We start from the raw sequence: 14,480 nt of genomic DNA, 5'->3' as shown, positions 1-14,480 counted from the left end.
CGCACCGCATGAATGAACCGGCCGTTCAGGAGTTGTCCCGCTTTTCCCAATGGCCAGCACGTCCCTGTGTGGCACTCGGGGTTGTCACCCTTGACGTGCATGACCAGGTTGCAGTCCCCTGCATCCAGGGGCGTCACACCAAATTCTGGGCCCTGGGTACAAGGATTCACTGCTGGCCCCCCATGAATGTTAACTATTGAAAAATAGCAGATATACAAGCTCACAGCGCGGCACCGAGTGCCGCGCTGCGAGCTTGTAGATCTGCTATTTTTGAAAAATCGTGAAAATGTGTGCAAGAAACCTATGTCAAGGACCCCCAAGATGATATGTATTTGGCCACGGACCCCGATCTCAAAATATTTAGTTCCAGGGACCCCCCAGAAGCAAAATTTGATTTCGAAATGTTCGCTTTAAAAAATACATATATTCAAAGATTTTCACACATTTTCACAACTTTTCAAAAATAGCAGATCTACAAGCTCGCAGTGCGGCACTCGGTGCCGCGCTGTGAGCTTGTATATCTGCTATTTTTCAATAGATAAAGTTACCAGGGCCCCTCCACCTTGGGCCCCGGTAACTCAGTCCCACTTCTTTCCTACCCCTTGTGACGCCCCTGCCTGCATCATGCAGCCGGTGAACGTCGGGCCCCCGCCGTGTCGGCCCGACCACATGGGCTTCCAGCCGTAGATGACCAAATTACCGTCCTCCTGTAGGTTCAGAAATTCATTCGTCATTAAAACCCATTCAGACCGGGTAACATTATTGCGTATCATTATTTTACGCTTTAACTATTGAAAAACAGCAGATATACAAGCTCGCAGCGCGCCACCGAGTGCCGCACCCTGCGAGCTTGTAGATCTGCTATTTTAGAAAAATCGTGAAAATCTGAATTTTGACACGATTCTATAAGTGTCTTTTGAATCCTTCTATGTCAGCAACCTGGCCAGCCATCGTCAAAGAAAAGGTCCTTTTCACTTAATCTGGAGCTCAGTTAGTCTTTTCTTGAGGGACATGTCAGTGGTTCTGTCACGACCTGGCTCTTAGGCCATGACAAACTGAGGAGGACACACGGTAGTGGTATAGATAATAACAATAATTTATTAACATAAGTGAATAATATATACAAAGGGTATGAAGTGTGTAAGTCAGTCATCAGTAGTGTCAGCAATGCATGGATGTGTGTTAAGTATAGTGTGGGGTGTTGTAAAGTGTGAGAACGCAAACAAAGGTGCTGTCGTCTGGAGAGAGGGAGAGAGAATGAGGGTGCCATGCAGGCTTTTATAGGGCTCCAGGGAGTATAAAATAAAATGCGAAGGCGCACGTGCAAGACACCTGTCATGTTGCCATACCTTAGCTTTTTCTGAACTGACGCCACTGGCTGACATAACTTGGTGAAGGTCCCCTCCAGTTAACTGTTAATAATGATGTTGGCCTAACTGGCCAAACAAGTCTGTGGACTAACATTTTCAGACAGAGCATATTTGCAGTGCAATTCCCAAACATGGATTAACATATTTGTACAGTACACTTCTAGACAGCTTCTTTCACTTGAATGCTATAGAGCAGGGTTCCCCAATAGGCGGCCCGCAGGCCATTTGCGGCCTGCGGGGGGCTACTGTCTGGCCCCCACCAACCCCAGTAATAATGGTGGTATAAGAGCAGCAACAACACTAGTATATCGTCATTGTTGGGTGGAAACCTTGTATCTCCAAATTTGTATGTTCTTTCACAAAGCAAAGTCCTGCTTCATCGTACAGGCCGTTGCACAAAATAAGTGAAAACAGCAGATCTACAAGCACACATTTGTGTGCTTGTTGATCGGCTGTTTTCACTACAGTACAGTAAGGTACAGTACAGTACAGTACAGTACAGTACAGTACAGTACATACACACACACAGGGTATAGCTGCTCAGATTCACCGCTCCACTTCGAACAGGCCGGACTGGGCCCGTCAGAGCATTGCCTGGGACCTTGACACCTTTTACTATAATTTTTTGAGTGGAAGCGAGCCCACACTGTTTCGAAGGAACAGTATTTCTAGTTGGAGGTTGGTGCCTTGCATGGTTTCCTCCGCCATCGGTGTATGAATGTGTGTGTGTTCTTTGGGTGGATGTAATGCACAATCTATGTAAAGCGCCTTGGATAAAAGCGCTATATACAAACTCACCGTTTTACCATTCAAGATCTTGAAAATGTCACTGTTGTTTTTTCCGGTCTGAACGGGTTAAAAAAGGCTCTTCACCTGTTTATTAAAGGTGCTGGTTTTAACAATTTATAGGGTTGTGTGCCACCTAATTGTTGCATCAGCGCGGAGATGAAAAGATGTTGCCTGTTATAAATAGCGAGGCAGAGAGAGAGAGAGAGAGAGAGAGAGAGAGAGAGAGAGAGAGAGAGAGAGAGAGAGAGAGAGAGAGAGAGAGAGAGAGAGAGAGAGAGAGAGAGAGAGAGAGAGAGAGAGAGAGAGAGAGAGAGAGAGAGAGAAGAGAGAGAGAGAGAGAGAGAGAGAGAGAGAGAGAGAGAGAGAGAGAGAGAGAGAGAGAGAGAGAGCACATTGCGGTAAAAAAAAAAAAAAAAAAACACACACACACACACACACACACACACACACACCAGTAAAAACGGGACTCATAAAATGTCCCTGGGACCCATCTGAATCAAAAACATAGATCTGGAACTGCTCTAATTCACCGCTTCAGTTCGAACCGAGGTTTGATTTTTTTCCCACTGAACGCTGCTGTGTGATTTGTGCAGCTTCATTCACAAACTGCACACACACACACACGCACGCACGCACGCACGCACGCACGCACGCACGCACGCACGCACGCGCGCACACACACGCACGCACACGGTCCCTGTACTACTATGGATGGCTAACGATTGGACAGGGAGGCCATGCCGTTACGAGAGAGAGAGAGAGAGAGAGAGAGAGAGAGAGAGAGAGAGCTGCAGAAAGGCTCCTTGGAGAGGAATAGGAAATGAGGTAGCATCAGAATACATTACACCATGAGCTTTGCGTGGGCACTCACACTCTCTCTCAGGGGCGTCACACCAAATTCTGGGCCCTGGGTACAAGGATTCACAGCGGGGCCCCCCGTGAATGTTAACTATTGAAAAATAGCAGGTATACAAGCTCACAGCGCGGCACCGAGTGCCGCGCTGCGAGCTTGTAGATCTGCTATTTTTTGAAAAATCGTGACAATGTGTGCCAAGAAACCTGTGTTTCCATGTCAGTGATGCTCAAACTTTTTCATGTGAAGGACCCCCCCATCTCCATCTCAAAATATTTAGTTCCAGGGACCACCCAGAAGCAAAATTTGAATTACAAACGTTCACTTAAAAAATACATACATTCAAAGATTTGCGCACATTTTCACGACTTTTCAAAAATAGCAGATCTACAAGCTCGCAGCGCGGCACTCGGTGCCGCGCTGTGAGCTTGTATATCTGCTATTTTTCTATAGCTAAAGTTACTAGGGCCCCTCCACCTTGGGCCCTAGTAACTCAGTCCCACTTTCCTACCCTTGTCACGCCCCTGCTCTCTCTCTCTCTCTCTCTCTCTCTCTCTCTCTCTCTCTCTCTCTCTCTCCACACTCACGCTCTGTGACTCACACGACCGTCCATTATTATTCACCGGCGTAAATCCATTCCTACTTTCGCTCCAACTCAACAAACACTTCGCTATATACAACTCATCACTTGATCCCTATCCAGCAATCTTTCACAGATCGGGTTATTTACACTTAAGGGTTATTTTCCCGGGGAAAACTTGCGTAAGCCATAGCGTTGTTATCCCCAGGTCTAATTAAATTTGAGTCTGTCTGACGCTCTCGTGTCTGTCTGTCTGTCTGGCATATTACCCCAAAGATATACTTCCGTTGGCCGAACCTCGCCACTCCCAGTTCGAACGTGCCGCCCGCCACCCACAAAGTGACAAACATTATTAAGGTTAACTGTTTGGAAAATCAACATCAATTAGTTATGTCGTCTGTGGATGCGACGTGGCGGTCGCATATCTCCCGATTAGGGAGTCTTACTGGCAAGGGCGTCGAGGGGGGGGGGGGGGGGGGGGGGTAGTGGACTGAGTTACGAGGGCCCAAGGTGGAGGGGCCTTAGTAACTTCAGCTATTGAAAAATAGCAGATATACAAGGTCACAGTGCGGCACCGAGTGCCGCGCTGCGAGCTTGTAGATCTGCAATTTTTGAAAAGTCGTGAAAATGTGTGCAAATCTTTGAATATATGTATTTTTTAAGCGAACATTTGTAACTCAAATTTTGCTTCTGGGGGGTCCCTGGAACTAAATATTTTGAGATGGGGGGTCCGTGGCCAAATACACATCATCTTGGGGGTCCTTCACATGAAAAAGTTTGAGCACCACTGACATGGAAACATTGGTTTCTTGCACACGTTTTCACAATTTTTCAAAAATAGCAGATCTACAAGCTCGCAGAGCTTGTAGATCTGCTATTTTTCAATAGCTAACATTCATGGGGGGGCCCACGGTGAATCCTTGTACGGAGCCCCCTAGTGGCCACTGGAGGGGAAAAAATATATATAACGCTAATTCGTGGCCACCAATTACTATTTTGTGGGCATGAATTAGTATTTCGTGGCCACCAATTACTATTTTGTGGGCATGAATTAGTATTTCGTGGCCACCAATTACTATTTCGTGGCCACCAATTACTATTTCGTGGCCACCAATTACTACTTCATGGCCACCAATTACTATACTATTTCGTGGCCACCAATTACTATTTCGTGGCCACCAATTACTATTTCGTGGCCACCAATTACTATTTTGTGGGCACGAATTAGTATTTCGTGGCCACCAATTACTATTTCGTGGCCACTAATTACTATTTCGTGGGCACAAATTACTATTTCGTGGCCACCAATTACTATTTCGTGGCCACCAATTACTATTTCGTGGCCACGAATTAGCATTATATATATATTTGTTCCCTCCAGTGGCCACTGCGGGGCTCCGTATCCTTGTACCCAGGCCCCAGAATTTGGTGTGACGCCCCTGCTTACTGGTATTTAATTGTGCCAACCTTTTTTTTTTGTTTGTAGTTAGTACAGTATGTTGCTAGAGGTGGGTCACGTACTGTAACTATGAAATGAAACATATAGCGTTAGTTTATGCAGGACTAGTGAGTCTCACCCGACCTCAGCTTTAATCAGCTGTCATTACAGCACACTCATAATCCAATCAGAGCTCACTCCCTTTGAATACGGCTTGCATTCACTCCACCCTGTAGACAATAGGGCTTCCGGTGTGTTCCACAATTCCTAGCGGAAGTGCTGCGTTTAACGGACGTTACGTCATGCGATGCGGGTCTGTTTACATTCCCCAGCGAAAAAACTAAAATAGATTGTAGCTCTTAACTCACTCTTAATAGGTGTAACATTGCTTGAATCAATGTTTTTGTTTGTATATTGTTTATTGCGAGCGTAACCGACGTAGCAGGAGACGTAGACCAGATTCTTTCGTGCAGGGAATACGTTTGCAGGAACACCGCACTGTGAAAAAAATACAGCTTCCGGTGAAATTCAGCCCCACCTCCTAGAACGTCTTCTGCCTTCTATTGTCACCAGGCTTTTCTCTTCGCAGATGAGTAAGCCTGGCTACGCGAGGCTACATTCACTCTAGCTCTGCTTGTCTTGGATCTACCTTTTGATCAGAGTCTGGCATAGGCTCAAATACCTGTGATTTTATGTCTACTGATTCAAATATTGCTTGTATTCAATGTATCGCTATTGTACTACTATTGTAGCCCTATGAGGGGTTTTGCTTAAAGTTCCCTGATATTGTTTAGCAGGCATGCAGGGAACATCTCCGAACACGGAGCACTTAAACGTCAAGTTTAACCGTATTCCATTTGTTGCAATACATGGTTAAATCTACTTTGAAGTGAGTGTTTCCTGACTAAACTGAGCATGTAGGTGTACGGTAGGCAGAGGTGGAACTATAACTCACATTATTTACTTATTTACGTAAAAATATCATTACTACAAATACAATGTAGAAATTCTCTGTCACAAGTCTGGAATCCAAAATTGACTTAAATAAAAGCACAAAAGTATCGGTATCTAAATTTACTTAAAGTACCAAACGTAGAAACTACTCATTATGCCCAGTTTCAAAAGTTTCTAAATGCATACAAAATGTTTTGAACATAGGAGATCTATACGCTCACAACGCATCACATCACGACGCGTTGTGAGCTTGTAGATCGGCTATTTAAATAGGGCTGAAATGGTAAATGTGTGTTTTGAAATAATAATGGAAACCTACAAAGTAACTACTGTAGTAGTTTTCTAATACTTGTAGTGGGTAAAAAGTACAATATTTGCCTCTGAGATAGACAGTAGTGGAGTAGAAATACTCCAGTAAAGTAAAAGTACTTCAAAATTGTACTTAACTCTTAGTTAGTGCCAATTCCGAACTAGTTTGGCTTTATTTTTCTATATCAGTGTGCCGATTTATTTATTTATTTTTCGAGCCGGGCCGCCGGCCGTCATCTGTTTACACGGCCCGCGAGAGCGTCGCGCCGCCGATATTTACCATCCACTCCAATGCAATCCAGGATCTTTAGAGCTCATTTTCTCTGTTCCATGCATATCCATGAGGTGTGCAAGGTTTAATCATGGCTAAATCGCCGAAAATAGGGCTTCTAAAATGCTTGGTAGCCAGTAGCTAACTTCATCCTGTCCCTGTTCATGCACAAAGGAAAGTGTTCAGGCGCGTCATGGCTGCGCACGGCTTGTGCATATACCAGCGTTTGTCTATGGTGGATTCTATGGCCATTGGGCGCCCTCTAGTGGTGAAAAGGTGGCACTGAAAGAGTTAAGTCCAGTACTAGAGTACATGTACTTAGTTACATTGTATGAGTTGAGTTTGTTCATGACATACAATATTGACTGCAATGAAAGCCAACGACTTCATTATTGAAGTACGTTTCATGAGTTTAAATGACTATGGCAAAACCTACAAATAAAGGTGCTAACTCTGTTTGGCATCTCTGTTTTGGACATGTTATTACAGGTGAAAATATTGAAAATGTTCCATTAATTCGTTGAAAATAGCAGCATTGCGGTGTGACACATAGATGCATTATACCCTGAAAAACCTGCATTATACCCTGAAAAACCTTGTTGCTTGTTTTCTTCTGTAAATAGGGCTAAAGTGTTTTCTGGAGAACTGGTCTATGTGTACAGCACCTACAATACATGAGGAGACCATGCGTTGATGCCGGTACGGACCTTTAAATGCATTCATGGAGGTTCTCTAACAGCCAGCAGCTTGTCTAATAGATAGCCACCATGGATAAAGCAGCGTTATCGCCCAAAACCTAAACAAATCCACAGCAGCGACTGTGACTGAGAGGATCGCCTCTAAACGAGGTAGAGGGAGCGGCGGTCCTCCTCGCGCTTCGCCGCAGGGACGTGCTGGGCCCCTGATTCAGCCCAGGGAAAAGAGTTGGAGAGGCCCTCATTTCAGCGCTATAGAGAGAGATCTCTATAACCCTAACCCATCATTTTATTATTATTTTTTTTTCTAATGGCCGGCCGTTCGGGAGTTGTCCCGCTTTTCCCAATGGCCAGCACGTCCCTAGCTGCTTCGCCGTAAGAGACGGTTTTGTGAGGGTTTTGTTCTTATTTGCGGCAGGCAGCGGCCAGGAGGCCTAAGTCAAGTTGTCAGGCCGCGGCGCAGATGTTCCACATTCCTCTTAATGAGGTAACCTCGGCGGGGCGCCTGACAGGAGAGCAGCCTCGGAATGGATGGCCGGGGGTTAGGGTCGAGGTGAGCGGGTCACCGTCCAGCAACTACAAGAGGAACAAGAGGAAAACAAACCGATGTAATAGTGCTTACCCCAGCGTATAAGGGTAACTTGCATTACATTCGTTGCAGTTTGCAGCGGGGGAAAAGAAAAAAGAAAAGTTCACGAGTTACTTGACACCCTCTGCACAGTGCCCCGAATCCAAGATTCATTTTGCAGGACGACTCCATGAAAAAACGAAAACGCCTTCCGTACGTTTTCTGCAAGATGCATTGCTATAATTAAGAATTTACCCTCTGCATAAGGTTATCAATCATATTTCATACTTCGCAGAGGTTAGCAGACAGAACGGCAGAGGTTGCATGAGCTATGTACGTTCCCCTGTCCCATTGATTGATAATGTATTAACTGTTACCAAACTAGACTTAGAGGTCAGATTGTACAGAGCTTTGATTGCTCTATTGTTCCAACTAATGATTATCATTATTATTAATTCGATTTGCACACAGATTTACACGTCGGCGTCAATGGCACGCATGTTTACACGATTTACACGGACAAAACGTACACATCGAGTAAGACTCCCTAATTTTCAGGTTGGATACACAAACTTTAGAAGGCAATGGTAGCCAATCAGGAGGGAATATGGGAAATGGGACAGATCCATGTTGATGACATGACTTTAGAGATACTGTGTACCGCTTTGCGTGATTTTAGGGCAGAATCTGTAGGAGCAGTGTCCAAGAATGTGTTTTTGCAAGAATCGGCCTCATGGTGGCGCTAGAAGAAGGCCAAATGAGGGGTGGAGGTTGTGGTTTGGCAGCCAAGGAGTGTGTGTGTGCAAAGTGTGGCATGGATAGGGGCTAACGGTGGCAGAGATATGAGTAGGGCAAAAGTGTGACGTGACATGTGACGGACAGACTGACAGAAAGACAGCCGGTGGAGGTTTTGATAGTAAGTATAGTAAAAAAAAATGTACAGTGGACAATTGGACTTCTGTATGAGAGGGAAGACTTGAGCAGTGACTTAATGGTATAGTACAGGGGTTTTCAAAGTGGGTGACGGGGCACCCTGGGGTGCCGCGACGGCAGTCCAGGGGTGCCGCGAGATCATTTGATAATATTTGGAATTTATTTGGACACTTGAAAAAATATTTAGTATCATTTTAAACTTGAAGTACAAAGTTATTTTCAGTCAGTTCTAACCAAAATGTCTATTATCTCAACGTTTTCCTCGCAACATAATCACTAAAATATCATCACTGTTGGGCAGAAACCTTGTATCTCCAAGTTTCAAATGTGTACGTCTTTTGGTAAAGCAAAGCCCTGCTTCATCATACAAGACTGTCGCACAAAACTAGTGAAAACGTTGTGTGCTTGTAGATCTGCTGTTTTCACTAGTTTAGTACATTTTATAGATGATAAATACAAAACGAACGGTTTGGAACATACAAGGTTTCCACCCGACAACGACTATAGGCCTATGCTATAAATATAAGGTGCTCGGAGTGAGAATTATAATGTAGGGGTGCCTCGGATTAAAACAATATTTATGGGGTGCCCTGAGACAAAGAAGTTTGGGAACCCCTGGTATAGTAGTCTTAAGACATCTGTAAAGAGGAGGGAAGACTTGATCATGGTGACTTAATGAGGTTACCATGTGATCGAGTGCTTACTGTATGAAATCACACCGCACGACGTCACAAAACAGAACCACCGCCTTCGGCCATAAACAATTGTGAAACGCACGAGTGTGACGCACTTCGAAACTCACTTAGTGCTTTTAGCACTTGTGCTGTTATTAGTCAAGTCATTATGAAGATCACTTTTTTCCATTTGGCCTAATGAGGCATAGACCGGCTTCACCCCACTAGGACAAGCACACCGGAGCAGCCAGCTTCCCCAGCGTGGTTTTTTAAGCGGTGACTAGCCGCTTCCAATGTATGCTCATGTCTGTCCTCACTCACTCACCGTCGTCCAGTATGAACAGGATCTGTGCATGCGCGCGAGAGAGAGAGAGAGAGAGAGAGAGAGAGAGAGAGAGAGAGAGAGAGAGAGAGAGAGAGAGAGAGAGAGAGAGAGAGAGAGAGAGAGAGAGAGAGAGAGAGAGAGAGAGAGAGAGAGAGAGAGAGAGAGAGAGCGAGCACATTGCGGTAAAAAAAAAAAAAAAAAAACACACACACACACACACACACACACACACACACACACACACCAGTAAAAACGGGACTCATAAAATGTCCCTGGGACCCATCTGAATCAAAAACATAGATCTGGAACTGCTCTAATTCACCGCTTCAGTTCGAACCGAGGTTTGATTTTTTTCCCACTGAACGCTGCTGTGTGATTTGTGCAGCTTCATTCACAAACTGCACACACACACACACGCACGCACGCACGCACGCACGCACGCACGCACGCACGCACGCACGCACGCACGCGCGCACACACACGCACGCACACGGTCCCTGTACTACTATGGATGGCTAACGATTGGACAGGGAGGCCATGCCGTTACTAGGCTGTCTCCTGTTTTCGTACAAGCCCAGGCAATTAGTCGCGGAAACAAATGGGATGCCTTCCTGTTGTTCCTGTGCATATTATCTGGCAACAGGCCCGTGCACAAGATGTCCATCTTTTAGATACCGCTGTTGTCGGCCAGGAAACCTCTTATTGCGACCGAAGGTCGCAGTTTACCACGAGAAATGTCACAGCTTGTCCGTGTCGACGGACGTGTAGACGTGTATATGCACACGGTGGTTCTATGGGTTTGTCGCTCTGACATCATGCTCTGATGTCACTGTGATGTCATGGGAACCACTCTTAACAGAATGAGTTTGCCGCTCTGACATCACACTCTGGCTTGATGTCCCTTTTATGCCCAAATATGGAGATCGCTGATGTCGTCACGAGTCACACTTGCATCACGCTCTGGCTTGATGTCCCTTTTATGCCCATATATCGAGGGCTTGGAGCGCAAAGGGCCTAAGTGAAATTTTCATTTTTTTCACAGGACAGTTTTTCATTGATTGTAATAATTAAACTACAAACAACATTAAAAAAGTATAATTTAAAATACATTCATTGAAGCCTAATCTGTATTAAAGTATAGATTGATTAAACATATTTCTTTTTATTAAATAATTACAATCAATGGAAAGCTGTCCTGTGAAAAAAAATGAAAATGTCACTTAGGCCCTTTGAGCTCGTCACGAGTCACACTTGCATCACACTCTGGCTTGATGTCCCTTTTATGACCATATATGGAGGTCGCTGATGTCGTCACGAGTCACACTTGCATCACACTCTGGCTTGATGTCCCTTTTATGACCATATATGGAGGTCGCTGATGTCGTCAAAAGTCACACTTGCATCACACTCTGGCTTGATGTCCCTTTTATGACCATATATGGAGGTCGCTGATGTCGTCACGAGTCACACTTGCACATTTTAATTATGTCCTTGTCCGTTTTATGCCCATATATGGAGATCCCTATCCCGATGTCATCAATATTAAGGGCATATCTGGGAATGCTCATATTTGGTAATGCCCATTGCCCATATATGGGCATGTTCTGACATCACATTGTTGACTATCATGCAGGGGTCTCCATATATGGGTAAGTGGTCCGATATACATCACTGGCCAGATGGCCAAGAATTGGCGCAACCTCGCCCTTTAGGGTGAGGTCGCATGTCCCCCCCTGAGGCGTCTTACTAGTTTCCATATTTCAACTCGTTGTATTTTTTCCATAAATTAATGCCTATACTTTGTCATACTACAGTGTCACACAAAAGTAACGAAAAAATAGGCGATCCACAAGCCCCCAAAACGCATTTTGAGCTTGTAGATCTGCTACCTTTTTTTTGCTCGTTTGAATTTTTTGGACATAATATGAGGTTTCCACCCAGGGGCATAGTTCCGCCGATTTAAAATGAGCCCAATACGGAACTAAAACTTCCTATGATTGGCCGCTAGTTTCGTTGTTTTCCCCCTGGCCGGTTGCAGAAAGAATTGTTCTCCATTGGATCCCATTCATTTCCCCCTTTCGTGTTCTAACCTTAATTAACATTTTCATGAATACTTTATGGTTCCTATCGCTAGTTAAAAATTGCCTTTCAATATTCGATGATATGCGTTTTGTGAAAATAAGGTCCCATTTATGTTAAAATTGATGATAAAGTTGCGGGGGGCGTGGCCAACTAAACTGATACCAGCCGGCTGTGTTCTTCTTTGTGTGCTGTATTTCGGGAGGCTCCGACCACATTCTCCCATGTATCTCTGTGGTTGCACGTGACCGTTGGCAGCCAATAGCATCCTCTGGTGCCTTTACAATCTATGATGGCAACACCCATGCCAAGGAACCATATTGTGTCATTTGCGCTGCATAGAAACCAATGGCTTGGCTTTGTCCATATCTTTTATACAGTCTATGTTTCCACCTGACAGCAACGATACACTGATTGCTGGATTGTGACAGGTCTAAATCTATATCATGTAAATGTGACAGCTGCAGTAGATTAGAGATTATCATGATTGATTATGTGTGACGTTATAGAGTAGATACAGTGTTCATTGATTATACTAGAAGCTGGGCCGCCCTTCGGGCGGCCCAGCGTCTAGTCGGCGACCTGGCCAACTCGGGAAGATGTAAATAGGGAATGAATGCCCCGCCCTTTAATGCAAACCCCATTATGGAGATCTCTGTATCAGTCTGTGTCCCTTTTATGCCTATATACGGAGATATCTGTCTATACTCTATCTGTGTCCATATCTGCCCATATGCCCATATATGGAGATCTCTGTATCAGTCTGTGTCCCTTTTATGCCTATATACGGAGATATCTGTCTATACTCTATCTGTGTCCATCTTTTATGCCCATATGCCCATGGAGATCTCTGTATCTGCCCATATGCCCATATATGGAGTTCTCAGTCTTATGCCCATATGGAGATCTCTGTATCTGCCCATATGCCCATGGATATCTCTGTATCTGCCCATATGCCCATATATGGAGTTCTCAGTCTTATGCCCATATGGAGATCTCATATGCCCATATATGGAGTTGCGGCGGGGAGCGCGCGTGCCGAATCTGTATCTGCCCATATGCCCACATGCCCACGGAGATATCTGTCTATACTCTATCTGTGTCCATATCTGCCCATATGCCCATATATGGAGATCTCTGTATCAGTCTGTGTCCCTTTTATGCCTATATACGGATATATCTGTCTATACTCTATCTGTGTCCATCTTTTATGCCCATATGCCCATGGAGATCTCTGTATCTGCCCATATGCCCACATGCCCATATGCCCATGGATATCTCTGTATCTGCCCATATGCCCATATATGGAGTTCTCTGTATCTGCCCATATGCCCATATATGGAGTTCTCAGTCTTATGCCCATATGGAGATCTCATATGCCCATATATGGAGTTGCGGCGGGGAGCGCGCGTGCCGAATCTGTATCTGCCCATATGCCCACATGCCCACGGAGATATCTGTCTATACTCTATCTGTGTCCATATCTGCCCATATGCCCATATATGGAGATCTCTGTATCAGTCTGTGTCCCTTTTATGCCTATATACGGATATATCTGTCTATACTCTATCTGTGTCCATCTTTTATGCCCATATGCCCATGGAGATCTCTGTATCTGCCCATATGCCCACATGCCCATATGCCCATGGATATCTCTGTATCTGCCCATATGCCCATATATGGAGTTCTCAGTCTTATGCCCATATGGAGATCTCATATGCCCATATATGGAGTTGCAGTGATGTCACAATGACTCAGCGCTTGCGCCCGGCACTGCAGTGATGTCACAATGACTCAGCGCTTGCGCCGATTTTGCACCGATTTCCGCATAAGGAGATTCCGAACGTTTCGCGCCGGTTAGGGAAAACCGCGCGTCGGGTCGGGTCGAGGCCCGGCACTGCACTCCGTGCCGCGGCGGGGAGCGCGCGTGCCGAATCTGAAGCCGGTGGGACGAACGGTTCTCGAGATATGCGGATTACAGACAGACACACACGCAGACACGCACGCAGAAACTTCTCGCATTTATAGATAGATTAATATCTAGCCTAATGACACATCATTGATACTGTAAAGCTTGTAAGAGTCTAGATGTCTACCTAGTGTCTGAGTAGTTATTGTTTTGGTAAAGCCTATCTTGTTATGGTACAGCTCGTTCCAGAGGCCTTGAAGCCACAGTATAACTCTAGTGTTAGACCATTCTTCTTGGCAGAACTCTTTTACCACTGACCAGTGTTAATTGTACTTCTGTCCATGATATCATGTTATATAAACTTGACCATACCACCACCTAATATAATTGTCTTGTCTCCTCATTCTCATGATTATTGATTGATCTGAATTCCACCACACAGCAAAACCTGAATTTCAGACTGCAAATTGAAAGTCATCTAGAGAGGATGTGTTCCAGTATAAAACGGCTGGCATCACACATAAGCAGGGGCGTCAGAAGGGGTAGGAAAGTGGGACTGAGTTACTAGGGCCCAAGGTGGAGGGGCCCTAGCAACTATGAAAAAATAGCAGATATACAAGCTCGCAGCGCGGCACTTGGTGCCGCGCTGCGAGCTTGTAGATCTGCTATTTTTGAAAAGTCGTGGAAAATGTGTGCAAATCTTTGAATATAATGTATTTTTTAAGCGAACGTT

Source organism: Nannobrachium achirus (genome assembly GCF_963921795.1).
Source record: "Nannobrachium achirus genome assembly, chromosome: 21".
NCBI classification, from domain to species: domain Eukaryota; kingdom Metazoa; phylum Chordata; class Actinopteri; order Myctophiformes; family Myctophidae; genus Nannobrachium; species Nannobrachium achirus.
The sequence above is the reverse complement of the archived record's forward strand: the minus strand, read 5'-3'. Positions refer to the sequence as shown.